Source organism: Lithobates pipiens, unplaced genomic scaffold (assembly GCF_037356315.1).
Source record: "Lithobates pipiens isolate NorthernLeopardFrog02 unplaced genomic scaffold, aLitPip1_a1.2 Scaffold_16, whole genome shotgun sequence".
In the NCBI taxonomy this organism is placed as follows: Eukaryota; Metazoa; Chordata; class Amphibia; order Anura; family Ranidae; genus Lithobates; species Lithobates pipiens.
Genome location: NW_027507748.1, coordinates 283148529 through 283162778, shown reverse-complemented (window position 1 = coordinate 283162778; position 14250 = coordinate 283148529). Strand labels below are relative to the sequence as shown.

Here is a 14250-nt window from a genome sequence, read left to right as displayed (position 1 = left end):
ATTACTTTTTTAAAGTAAGATGACCAACACTGCTCATCACAGAGCCAATAATAGAACTGGAACACATTTATGATGCAATATTCTAACTAATAAGAGTGTGTGGCATCACTGCAGTGGGCTATGACAATGCAACAAAAACTGTAGCTGCTGACTTTTAATAAACAGGCACCTGTCCAGGGATCCAGCGTCATCCTCATTTGGGCAGGTTCCTCACCAAACTTTTGGTCCCCAGCACCAGCATGTTAACTGTGGTAAGCCAGCTGTGATTTTTGCAGCTTCACAGACTGCAATTGCCCGAGCCACTCTGTGCTTTGTGAATGGCCCTGCAGCCTCCTGGGACCTGTGACATGTCCCAGAAGGTTTTGGGCAGGGGTGAACTTCCGCATTGATCGCCTAAGTCAGTGGTTCTCAACCTCAGTCCTCAAGTACCCCCAACAGGTCATGTTTACAGGGTTTCTTTTTTCTTGCACAGGTGCTTTAAATAAGAGTCAACGGCTTGGTAATTTGAACAGCTATTTTATCTAAGAGAATTTCCCAAAACATGGCCTGTTGAGGGTACTTGAGGACTGAGGTTGAGAACCACTGGTCTAGGTGATCCGAGCGGACTTGGGAACAGGGTTACTATCAAAACTAGGTACCTGCTCCCAAGAAAAAAATAATCCATATATGGGGAGAAGAGGAGGAGGTGGAAGAGCGGAACTTCCCCTTTTGTGTGAAGTTACGCTTTTAAGGAGGGACTCGCTATATCCTTTACTGTTTGTGTTGGCTTTAGAACGACTTGTCTAGTCGTAAAGGGGATATAGTGCGGAGATAGGGAACATAAACGCACGCTATTTGCAGAAGATTTTTAATGGTTGCTTCAACGTCTATCACCACCCTCCCTAACTTAAGCAACACAAGATTTTTGGCCTTACAATAAACCACCAAAAGTCACAGACATTAACTATCTCCTTACAGGACAGCATGGTAGAAACCCATAAAGTGGTGTTCCACAGAAAAAAATAAAAATTTAATTAAAATTCCTAAAAATAAAAAAAAAACATTTGGAATTTTTTTTTAAACTCACCACTAAATGCCTGTTGCTAGGGGGTCCCTCGTAGTCTGCCTCCTTCAGTGCCTGGGCTGGTGACATCACTTCCCCTCAGCGCAGGAAGGGCTCAGCTCTGCCCCCTCCCTCCTGTCAGTCATCTGGGAAATGTGACAGGTCCAAGATGACTGTGCGGCCAATCACGGCGCGCGGTGCGGCTCGCGCATGCACAGTGTGTGCCAGGCTGTGAAGCCAGAGCCGGGTGCCCACAGTTAGAATGCCGGCGCCGTGCGGAGGGAGGAACGAGCTGAGCTTCATTCCTCCTCATCGCTGGACCCTGGGACAGGTAAGTGTCCGATTGTTAAAAGTCAGCAGCTGCAGTATTTATAGCTGCTGACTTTTAATTTTTTTTTTTTTTTAAGGGGAACTCCTCTTTAAACTTTGGTATAAATTTATTTGGGAACCTGAGGCTCTCCCTTGCTTGGGCATTCACTTGACCCCCTCTTTTCATACTTTATACTCCCAGAATTATCCTGCACTATATAAACGTTTAACAGCAAATTTGGCTAGTTGGCAACTCCATCCCCCGTCGTGGTTTGGCACTCTCTTTCTCACTATACCAATCGCTCTGGTCCAATCTGATTTAATAGCATTCCAAAGAAAGCTTTTCCTGTTCATTTAGGAAGACATGAGGACTAGGGTGAACAGATGTACATTATACACCTCGAAACTGAAGGATAGTCTGGAAGCCCCTGATCTGTTCAAATATTCCTATGCTGATCTTACTCAGCTCTAAATTGCATCCATGAACCAAAATAGTTCATATATCACTGTTTAGGTGATTGTTGACTACAAATATTTTTATGTATTAGTCCATTTAATGATTCCTTTGTAAGGTTGGCTATTTATGTGCAGTGTGGGCAGCATGTGCGTGTCGGCGCTGCCTGGAGGCAGATTCTGTATTATGTTTTTGTCTTCTCCTCCATTTTGCACAAGCCTCACCAATAGCAGCCTTTCTATTCACATAAAAGCAAGCAGAAAGGGGCATGACATCACTTCCTGAAGAGCCCTTCACGGCAAAACATATGTGGGAGCGGAAGATCCATCATTTCCAGTTCCATATTTGATACACCACACCAGGCTGTGCACCTTCGGAGCGAGACATGGAACGCACGCTACCTCCAGGGATCAGCTGACTCACACACGCTGTTTACACCTAGTGCCAGGCCAGGCACTATTACTTGTGAGTGCAACTGCTATCATTGCTGCTGTTTTTACTACCGTATATTAAATATGACTTCACTATGAGACTTTCATCCATGTCTCTTCTGGAGTTGTTTTTTACATTCTAGCTCCATTGGAGTGGATTTATGCAGGGCCGTTTTTAAGGCAGGGCAAAAGGTGCAGCTGCCCTGGGCCCTGACATTGTATTGGGGCCCAAAGCAGCGGCCTCATACTTGGTAACTATCCCAGTTTAAATTCCCTTGTTCCTTGAGGTTTTAGTCCCATGCTGTGTCCTGATATCTCAGTGTGAAGTTCTGTTACTAATGCTGCCCAGCTCTGTCCTATTGTTGTGTAAAATGATTCACTTGCAGACTCTGTGTTTATATGTAAATACCGACATTGATATTTAAATTGGGATGGCATTCATATGTAAATAGAGGCAGACCGGCGGTATTCATATGTATATCATGTCCCCCTGAGGTCATATCCACCATCACCTATACTGAATGCTGCCCACTGTGGAGGTGAAGGGGCATGCTTGAAAGCCTGCACTGCCACTGAGCCCAGGAGTCCTAGGATCCCTAGGACTTTAATGTCTATTAACCACTTAAGGACCGCCGTATTGCCATTGAACGTCATCACAATGGCACAGGCAGGCACAAGCACGTACATGTACGTGCCTGCCTTCCAGCGGGTGGGGGGTCCGATCGGACCCCCTCCCGCTGGATACGGCGGTCCGTTTCCCTCCGGGAGCGATCCGTGATGAGGGGATGGCCGTTGGTTTCTGGCCACCCCCTCTCGATCGCTCCTGGCCAATGACGAACTTCCTCCCACTGTGTATTGTTTACACAGGAAGGAGGAAGTGATGTCATTCTCCTCGGGGCGGTCTTTTTGACCGGACTACGAGGAGAAGACACAAAGTAAGTGCACCAAAACACTACACTGACACATAGGTACACATAGGCACACAACCCCCCTTTAACCCTTTCACCCCCTTTTGCCACTGTCACTAAGCGATCATTTTTCTGATCGCTGTATCAGTGTCGCTACTGTCGCTAGGTAGCTAGTTATTTTTTTAGGTTCACCGCCAGGTTTTTATATCGCTAGGTACCCCGATATACTACCCAATAATGGTTTTAACATCCTGATTGCCCCTAGTTAACCCTTTCACCCCCTTTTGCCAGTGTCACTAAGCGATAATTTTTCTGATCGCTGCATCAGTGTCGCTACTTTCGCTAGGTAGCTAGTTATTTTTTTAGGTTCACCGCCAGGTTTTTATAGCGCTAGGTACCCCGATATACTACCCAATAATGGTTCTAACCCCCTGATTGCCCCTAGTTAACCCTTTCACCAGCGATCACAGTATAAGTGTCACTGGTGACGCTGGTTAGCCAGTTAGTTATTTAGGTTCCCCGTCAGGTTTTTATATAGCGCCAGGGACCCCCATATACTACCTAATAAAAATTTGAACCCCCTGATTGCCCCTAGTTAACCCTTTCACCACTGATCACCGTATAAGTGTTACGGGTGACTCTGGTTAGTTTGCTTTTTATAGCATCAGGGCACCCACCATTTATTACCCAATAAAGGTTTAACCCCCTGATCACCCGGCGGGTGATATCAATTAGGTTTTAGGCCTCTTTCACACTGATGTCCCGTTCAGGCCCGCCTGTCAGTTTTTCAGGCGGACCTGAACGGGTGCTCCATAGAGGTCTATGGAGCGTCGGATGTCAGCGGTGACATGTCCGCTGACATCCGACCCGCTCCGATCCGAAAAAGTGTAACGGAGGAAAAAGCTATTTTTCCATCCGTCTGCGGATCGGATCGGATGACGACGGGCACTGCGGTCCGTTGTCATCCGATCTCCCATAGGGGAGAGCGGCGCTGTGACAGATCCGTCCCTGCGCAGTGTGCAGAGACGGAGCTGTCATCTCCCTGCTCAGCGGAGATCGGCGGAGTGATCCCCGCTGAGCAAACGGATATCCACGGGGCGGATCAGAACTGATCCGCCCCGTGTGAAAGGACCCTTAGGGTCAGGGTCTGTGTCGCCCCAGGCAGCGCTAGGTTAGTGCCAGTACCGCTAACACCCACGCGCAAAGCATACACCTCCCGTAGTGGTATAGAATCTGAACAGATCAATATCTGATCTGATCAGATCTATACTAGCGTCCCCAGCAGTTCAGGGTTCCAAAAAAACGCATTGTTAGCGGGATCAGCCCAGATACCTGCTAGCACCTGCGTTTTGCCCCTCTGCCCAGCCCACCCAAGTGCAGTATCGATCGATCACTGTCACTTACAAAACACTAAACACATAACTGCAGCGATCGCAGAGTCAGGCCTGATCCCTGCGATCGCTAACAGTTTTTTTGGTAGCATTTTATATTTAAATCCGGAAGGCAGTGCTTGGTTTTCGGGGTCCCGTACGTGGCTAGGCTCCCAAAAAGTCCCCCACATGTGGTATCCCCGTACTCGGGAGAAGCAGCAGAATTTATTTTGGGGTGTAATTTGACTTCTGCCCATAGCATGTGTGAGCAATATATCATTTAGTGACAACTTTGTGCAAAAAAAAAAAAGTTTGTAATATTCCCGCAACTTTTGGCAAAATATAAAATATTCCATGGACTCAACATGCCTCTCAGTAAATAGCTTGGGGTGTCTACTTTCCAAAATGGGGTCATTTTGGGGGGTTTTGTGCTATTTTGGCATTTTATGGCCTTCGAAACTGTGATAGGTAGTGAGGAGTTAAATCAAAAATTTGCACCCTTTAGAAATCCTGAAGGTGGTGATTGGTTTTCGGGGTGCCGTGCGCGACTAGACTCCCAAAAAGTCCCACACATGTGGTATCCCCATACTCGGGAGAAGTAGCGGAATATATTTTGGGGTGCAATTCCACATATAACCATGGCATGTGTGAGCAATATATCATTTAGTGACAACTTTTTGTAAAAAATTTTTTTTTTTTAATTTTTTGTCATTATTCAATCCCTTGGGACAAAAAAAAAATATTCAATGGTCTCAACATGGCCCTCAGCAAATAGCTTGGGGTGTCTACTTTCCAAAATGGGGTCATTTGGGGGGGTTTTGTGCCATCTTGGCATTTTATGGCCTTCAAAACTGTGATAGGTAGTGATAGGTAGGGAGGAGTAAAATAAAAAATGTATGCCCTTAGAAATCCTGAAGGCGGTGCTAGGATTTTGGGGTCCCGTACGCGGCTAGACTCCCAAAAAGTCCCACACATGTGGTATCCCCGTACTCAGGAGACGCAGCAGAATGTATTTTGGGGTGTCATTTCACATATGCCCATAGCATGTGTGAGCAATATATCATTTAGTGACAACTTTGTGCAAAAAAAAAAAAGTTTGTAATATTCCCGCAACTTGTGGCAAAATATAAAATATTCCATGGACTCAACATGCCTCTCAGTAAATAGCTTGGGGTGTCTTCTTTCCAAAATGGGGTCATTTTGGGGGGTTTTGTGCTATTTTGGCATTTTATGGCCTTCGAAACTGTGATAGGTAGTGAGGAGTTAAATCAAAAATTTGCACCCTTAGAAATCCTGAAGGTGGTGATTGGTTTTCGGGGTGCCGTGCGCGACTAGACTCCCAAAAAGTCCCACACATGTGGTATTCCCATACTCGGGAGAAGTAGCGGAATATATTTTGGGGTGCAATTCCACATATAACCATGGCATGTGTGAGCAATATATCATTTAGTGACAACTTTTTGTAAAATTTTTTATTTTTTTTGTCATTATTCAATCCCTTAGGACAAAAAATAAATATTCAATGGGCTCAACATACCCATCAGCAATTTCCTTGGGGTGTCTACTTTCCAAAATGGGGTCATTTGGGGGGGGGTTTGTACTGCCCTGCCATTTTAGCACCTCAAGAAATGAGATAGGCAGTCATAAATTAAAAGCTGTGTAAATTCCAGAAAATGTACTCTAGTTTGTAGACGCTATAACTTTTGCGCAAACCAAAAAATATACGCTTATTGACATTTTTTTTACTAAAGACATGTGGCTGAATACATTTTGCCCTCAATGTATAACTAAAATTTAGTTTATTCCATTTTTCTTATAACAAAAAGAAGAAAATATCTTTTTTTTTCAAAATTTTTGCTCTTTTTCCATTTATATCGCAAAAAAAAAAATCGCAGAGGCAATCAAATACCATCAAAAGAAAGCTCTATTTGTGGGAAGAAAAGGACGCAAATTTTGTTTGGGTGCAATATTGCATGACCGCGCAATTACCAGTTAAAGCAGCGCAGTGCGAAATTGGAAAAAGACCTCTGGTCCTTAAGGTGTTTATTGGTCCGGGGCTGAAGTGGTTAATGGGCCCCCTCATCTCCCCAGTCCATGGTGTGCTGGCAGTGAGGAGATGATGTGCTGTAATCTCTAGCAACCAATCAGTAAGCAGTAATGATGTGCAGTAACCTATAGCAACCAATGAGCAGTATTGATGTGCAGTAATCTCTAGCAACCAATCAACAAGCAGAAATTATGTGCTGTAACCTCTATCAACCAGTCAGTGAGTGGTAATGATACACTGTAACCTCTGGCAACCAATCGCAATCGCTGTCTGATCTGATTCAGCAAACTGATTTGAGTCTTGCTGCTTTTTATTATATGTCTCAAAGCGTGTGGAGAGTGAAACTGCATGGGGGGGGGGGGGGGGGCTGGATTTATGCCATTAGTGGAACCAATCTGGTGTTCCCAATGTGTTTTTTGGCCTTCCTGTAAAAAGGGGTCAAACAGCTCTGGTGAGTGGCCATCTTCATACTGAGCACTTGTGGTGGAAGATCTAGAAATTTTATCTCAGAGTTTTCCGTTTTTTTGTTGGGATTTATTCACTTATGGACTTTATGCTTGCTTATATTTTCATTAATGTGCACATTTAAGTTTGATGCAGTGTTTTCTTTGTGCCATTTTTTTATGAACATGTATAGCACCTTGTTCTTTATCTTACCATTTCATACAGTTTAGTGACCTGTTCACTCTATTAATTTATTTATTTATTTATTTCAGGTACTTATATAGCGCTGTCAATTTACACAGCGCTTTACATATGCATTGCACATTCACATCAGTCTATACCCTCAAGGAGCTTACAATCTAAGGTCACTAATACACATTCATACATACTCAGGATAATTTAGACAGAGTCCAATTAACCTACCAGCATGTCTTTGGAGTGTGAAAGGAAACCGGAGTACCCAGAGGAAATCCACGCAGGCACAGGGAGAACATGCAAACTCCCGGCAGGTAGTGTCGTGGTTGGGATACGAACCAGCAACCCTTCTTACTCTTACATTTTTTTGGTACACATTTTTTCAAATATTTCTATGCTGCGCAGTTAGCCCAGATCATCAGGTTCCATTCACACCAACCCCACTTACCGTGGATACAAGTAGAATCACACTCCTGTCCATCTAGGCCAATTTCCCATACCATATGGTTACCAGTTCGAGATCGGCCTCTAATTTTGTGCCCCTCTCTCTCTCTGTCATTCAGCATTTGCGATAGACTTTCTAAATCTCATAAATTGAAGTCTCCTCATTGCCCATTGGCTTCTCTGCTGAGAAACAGAGATTTCCTCCGGGCCCTACCCCCCACACATTCAAATAGTGCACTTATAAATGCCTCATGCACATAGCAGATCTTTGCGACCATAAGAGCATGTTGACCAAGCAGGTCCTAATGGATAAGTATCAACTACCAGCTTCAGAACACTTTAGATGCACTCAGTTAAAGCACTATTTATACACATTATCTCGCAATTGTGATCTTGCAACTATGTCGCCCATGGAATATCTATGTCATAAATATGAGAAGGTTCACTGAACATTATACTATTGTAATGCATACCTCAGCCAAACAGGTTTACATGTTCAAATGGGAGCAAGACATCCACAAAAGTCTTGAAATTGAGGAGTGGCACTAGATTGCTCGGTTGGCATCGAAATCACTCATCAATACTTCTATTATTGAAGCAAACTTTAAGGTTCTCTTGAGATGGTACATGGTGCCAACCAAATTGGCTACCTATGTCTCGAGAGCTTCTCCAAAGTGTGTTCGAGGCTGTGGTCAGGAAGGAATGGCATACCATACATGGTGGCAATGTCCCAAGGTGAGACGATTTTGGATCAGAGTGTCAGGGCTGGACTCAGCCCTTCCTTCTCAGAGCTGTTCACTCAGCTGTCGGCTAATTGCCAGCTCCTTTCTCTCCACAGTTACTCAGCTGTTGATGATTTCCTGCTCATCAGTCCTGCCTGCTTAAGCCGTCCAGTCCAGAGGATCTCTGCCTTCGCCTTTGTCAACATCACAGAGACATTCTCCTGCGTTCCTATTTAAAGACTTGCTTTGCTGACATCCCTTCTGGCTCCAGATCCTGCTTGCTGTTCCACTACATTGATCCCTGACTTCTTGCTTGGCTGACTATCTGTTCCGGTTACTGATCTTTGGCTATGTTTTGACTACATTTGTTCTTTTTACTTTTATTATTAAACAATTTTGATTTAACTGTACTTCTGTTTCGGTCTGATTTCATGGTTTCTGACACAGAGTTTAAAATTTTATTTTTACCCTCACTCAAATCAATCAAACCAAATCTCTCAAACATGTCCTGTTGGGTTGCAAGGTGGATGAAGCCTCGAAAAACCAGAGAAGACTCCTCAGTTTTATATTTGTATCTGCTAGAATCACCATAGCTAGAAACTGGAAGTCAGCTGCCATTCCATTTGGCCAGCCTAAAGTTGAGGTCCGCCCCCCCATGAAGAATTAAAAGTCAGCAGCTACCAATACTGCACTTGTTGGCTTTTAACATGTGGACACTTATTCAGGGAGCCTGCGATGTCATTACCCCATGTCGGGTGCAGCCGCCGCCATTCTTGGTAAGGGAACCCGGCAATGAAGTATTTTGGCTTCACAGCCGGTTCCCTACTGCTCTGAGCAAAGTACGCAGTGCTTTCTAATTGGCCTGACGGCCAAGGAAGGAGGGGGTGGGCCAAAATTCTGAGAAATGGCACCGCAGCGCCATCTCCGGAAGTGGGGAATGGGACCTGTCAAAAACAGGTCCCTGTTCCCCACTGAAAGGTAACAAACATGGCACTGGAGGGAGGAGGAGACGAATAAGTGGAAGTTCCAATTTTGGATGGAACTCCACTTTAAGCACAAGCTTTCCTTGCTTATGATCAATGAAAGGCTCTCAGAAATTCTAAATAACAAGATGAATGTATTTGAAAAGGTCTGGGGTCCATAGATCACATACTTGACCAATGATCTCCAGAATTTACCTGACTAGTATGCCTTTGAGTGAGAAATGCGGCAGAGCGCGGGGTCTTCCCCTTTGCTTTCTGAATTGTGTGCTTGAAATGTTCTGCATGCACATTTCCAGTAATGGAAAATAGAGGGCCCCCTCCCCTTGGAGGAGGGAACCTTCTTTTCCATGTGTGGAGGGCAAATCCCAAACTCCATTGACCCAAATTGGTTTCTATGCAAATAATATGCCATAGTATGTTGATTAGGTATTTGTAGTCTCCCTGTCAGATATTGCTATTGGACTGATAATGTTTGTGAATAATTCAAATGTTAAAAACATTGAAGCACAGCCTTGTCTCAAAATCTTTCTGCCTCTTGCCAAGCTAGTCGGAGCGGCTGCTTAGCCTTATTACACAAGCACCTTAAGGATACTACCTGATTACTGGTTTACCCTTGTCCAATGTGGGCGTCAGCGTCTGGCTTGGCACCATTGTTTCCCCGTCGCACTTATGTGCGGGGGTTTCCTGCATTTCCATGCTAAGGAGTTCAAATTCTTTTGATACCATTCCGATACAAATATCTCCGCTCAGTTTGGTATTAGTGCATCATGGTGGTCACAGTCGTTTAATTTGCATGCATCAATATGTTTTTTATATATAATCCTCATCACTTGCAAGTCCATGTCTCTGAAGCTCCTGAAGAAGTGCAAGTCGCTTAACATGTAGAGCTCCAACAGTTGTAATACTCAGTTGCAAGTGTTTATTTCAATTCAATGATTTGATGAATTACCTTATTGGATACATTTGGTGTGATTACCACTGTATTTGTTACTAATAGTGTATGGTGTATCTATATATAGGCCTTGCATACTGATGTTATATTGCCTGATTTTGAGACATGGCTGTGCTTCAATGTTTTTAATATTTTTCTATGTATAATAAATGAAGTTTTAGTAGAATATAGTGTTTTGTGCCTATACAGTCCGAGCCCTCATTTTGGTTTCTCTTTTCTGTATATTCAATTTTGGGACGTGGCACTAAGTACCGTAGCAGTATCCACAGTACTACTCTGTGGTGATACGTTTTTTCATTAAAAAAAAAAAAACATTGAAACAGAATTTACGCTTTAAGGCAAATTCTTTTTTTTAAGTTTCATACTGAGTTGTCCCACCACCTGCATCTCCAATCTTTTCTTTCTTACAGAGATGGACTAGCTGAATAATCGTCAGTATCATATTCAGCATCTCAAAGACTTGTGAAGACGTGTGATTATTGCAAACTTTCATAAATGTATTTGCTTAAATGTTCTCTATTTGTTTTGTTTTTTAGGTCAGACCCAGAAACACTTTATTGGACAGAAGCCAATTAACCTACCTGCATATCTTTTGAGTGTGGGAGGAAACTGGAGTACCTGGAGGAAACCCACACAGGGCACAGGGAGAACATACAAACTCCAGGCAGGTAGTGTCGTGGTTGGGATTTGAACCAGTAACCCTTTTTACTGCTAGGCAAGAGTGCTAACCACTACACCACTGTGCTGCCCTTTGTTGATCCTTCTAAAAATCCAATGAGCTTCCAAATTCCTTTAGTGAACTGGCAATATTGCACTGGAATTTTAAACAAAGCTATGGATCTCTGTGAACTACGTGTGAACTATGTTTTGTAATCCTAATATACTTCCTGACCTAAGTTAACAAAGCCTTTTGTCCATATATACAGTACTGTGAGTGAGTGTTGTCACCCTAGGACAAAATCACCAGGTTCAAATAATGGAATAAAATCCTGAAAAAAAGTCAAACTAAGTTTCATTAAAGTTACATTCAATTTTTGCTCTTAGTTGCTGTTTAGGTGCAAAAGAAAACCTGCAACCTATGCTGCTGAAGTAGTTAAAGGGGGAGGCACTCGTTAGCCTTTCTGCTTTTGGTGCTTTTGGTGCTAAAGGACCCAAAGGCAAAAGTGAAGAAAAAAGATTAAAGTGGTTCTAAAGCCTAAACTTTTTTTTACCTGAATGCATTCCTTGCATTCAGGTAAAAAATGCTTAGGCATCAAATGTTGCCCCTCACCCTTCCTTATATTTACCCGAGACCTCATTCGATCCAGTGCAGTGCATGTCTGCAGCTCTTCCCTCCCCTCACTTCCGAGTCTCGCTGGTTTTGCTAAGGCACCAGGAGCAATTGGCTCACAGTGCTGTCAATCAAAGCCAGTGACAAGGGAGCGGGGGCGAGTCCTGTTGTCTGTGTCAATGGAAGCAGCAGAGGGGGTCAGGAGTCAGCATGCATGAGTGCAACCATGGGAAGCAGCTTCCAGTGGGGGCACTAGACAGGGAGGAGCCAGCAGCTCACATGGGGAATCCAAAAAGAGGAGGTTTGGGGGTGCTCTGTGCAATTCCATTGCACAGAGCAAGTAAGTATAGAGATGTTTGTTCGTTTTATATATTTTTTTCTTTCCTTTACAATCGCTTAAATTCGACTGCAGCTGATGCTGAACTTTGCTACAAAATGAAAAAATAACAGCCAGATGCATGTGGCTGAGCAAAGTGTTAAGTGGGCTTATGCCAAATTCTTTCAGTGCTCTTCTTTGTGTTTGCATTCTACTGTTATATTCAACTTTTTCTGCCTCTAATAAAAGAATATGTAGTCTTTCAGGCAGATCTGAACAGCAGCTCAATGTTAGTCTATGGGCAGGCAGGTGTATATGGACACATTACCTCTGTCAAGGTCCCTCCCCATCCTCCTCCAAAAAAAAAGAAAAGATTTGTTCGCTTTTCCATTTTTTGGACCTAAACGTGATGGATCATAAGTAAAAGTATCCATTTACAGTATATCTGCTTGCTCAGAGACCTAACGTGGGTCTGGTTCCAAGCTGGAGAAAAAACATGAATTGACATGGATGTATCAAAAGTGGCACCTGTTCCATTTAGCACTGATGCAGCAGGGGATCAACTGTCCAGATCAGATGCTGCCCATTAACCAGGTCCCACCAGAGTTACGCATATGTGCAGGCTTTCAGAGAGTGGGATTTATTGCCGAGAGGATGTCTATATGTGTAGCGCTGGCTCCTGACGAGCAGGCGCTATGGTTTTTGAAAAGTTAATTTGCCTGAAGCCACAGTTGGGTTTTGGGACTATTTCTCCAAATTTCTGGTTTCAGTACCAGTCCAGCTGGGTTTCACTGGGATCTCCTTGACCACAGTTGTCGCTCTCACTGCCAGCAAGAGTAGAAATGCAGTCTAGCTGGGTGCATTGAATGCCCCTATTCTCTCGGAACCAGCCCAGTGGGAGTGTTTTCCTGCTGTGCATTCTGGGGGGTGGTATTTAAGGTACTGATGCCACGTTGACGAGGGATTATTTTCTGTCTGTTCGGTTCTGGGGGTCCTCCTGACCCAGCCTCATGGCCCTCCTGGCCTGGGGTGCAGAGCCATGCATCCTGAGTCTCGAGGCCCAGCTGGCCCGAGGCGACGCAACTGCAGGGACAGGCCCGAGTGAATTTTGGGGCCTACTAATCCAAGGGTGGTCCGGTGCCGTCTCATCTGAAGGGAGAGGCCCAGCAACTGAAAAACCCCAGGGGAGGACTTTTTCAGAAGGATGCAACCTGGATCAACACTCATACGGTATTGCCGGATCACCTGAGAGAAACTGGTACCGTATGTCAGTTCTTTTCATTTATTTACATCCCTCAGTAACGCTCAAGTGTATCTCACAAGTCTGTGGCAGAGACTTTGTCGAGCACCCCACCGGCTGCTAGGCCTAGTGAGAGAGGTCTATCCAGGGGTTGTTAAATCCAGTTGTGAAAACGTTTTTTATTCTCTGGATTTTCTCTAAAGACTTCCATTTTGCAATCTAAAGTGCCTGAACTCACTCCTAACCCTCTACCCTTTATTGAGAGACTCTGTTCTGTTCTAAATAAATAACCCAAAAGAGGATTCAGTGTCAGTTTCCACATTCTTTGGGCCATCTACCACGGGAACCCCAAGACGGAGAAGCAAACAAGTGAGGTAACGGTAAGCCCAAATAAAACCAGCAGATCCTTCGGGGGTCAGTGCTCCATATTTGTCTTTATGTAAACCATCTTCTGTGCAGAGAATGCGCTGCCAACATAGCTTTGGTACCGGAAAGCTCCTGATTCATACTTGCGATAGAGAGCTTTCAGATCATGTGACTGCTGTGACTTCCAATCACAGTGGTCACATAATCAGAATTTCCACCTTCCGCCATTTAGAACCTCTTAAAGGGCCGGGAGGTGGCGGTGGGAAGTGGTTAACCACTTGGGTACCGCGCTATTGCAAAATGACGGCAATAGCGCGGACCCACATTTCCGGGACTACGTCTATTGACGTCATCCCGGATACGAGCGGCCTGCGCGCCCCCTGAGGGGCGCGCGCGGCGCGCTCTGTGATCGGCGAGTCCGTGAGACTCGCCTGATCACCGATCCGTGTAAGGGGTCGATCCCGACCCCTTATCACGTGATCAGCTGTCAGCCAATGACAGCTGATCATGTGATAAAACGGAGCCGGTAATCGGCTAGTATTCCTCCTCGCGCTGACAGCGCGAGGAGAAAAAAAAAAAGCCGATCGCCGGCGGCCGTGTTCGGGACATCAGTCCCGATCACGGCCAGCAATTTAAACGGACACCTGCCCCCTGCCAGTGCCCACCTGCCACCCGCAGTGCCATCCTGAAATAAAGTAAGTGCCCCCCTGTCAGTGCCACCCAGCAGTGCCCATAGTGCCCACAGTGCCACCCAGCA

General features: G+C 44.7%; 1 long non-coding RNA gene across 1 annotated transcript in view; it reads left to right on the top strand.

Annotated features, from left to right (window-relative positions):
- LOC143984343 (uncharacterized) overlaps positions 1–8722 on the top strand; it is a 51198-nt gene extending 42476 nt beyond the window's left edge. Inside the window, exon 3 of the long non-coding RNA XR_013274799.1 lies at positions 8483–8722. This is a non-coding gene — a long non-coding RNA (uncharacterized LOC143984343). The remainder of the gene's footprint in view (positions 1–8482) is intronic.
- The last annotated feature ends 5528 nt before the right edge of the window (positions 8723–14250 follow it).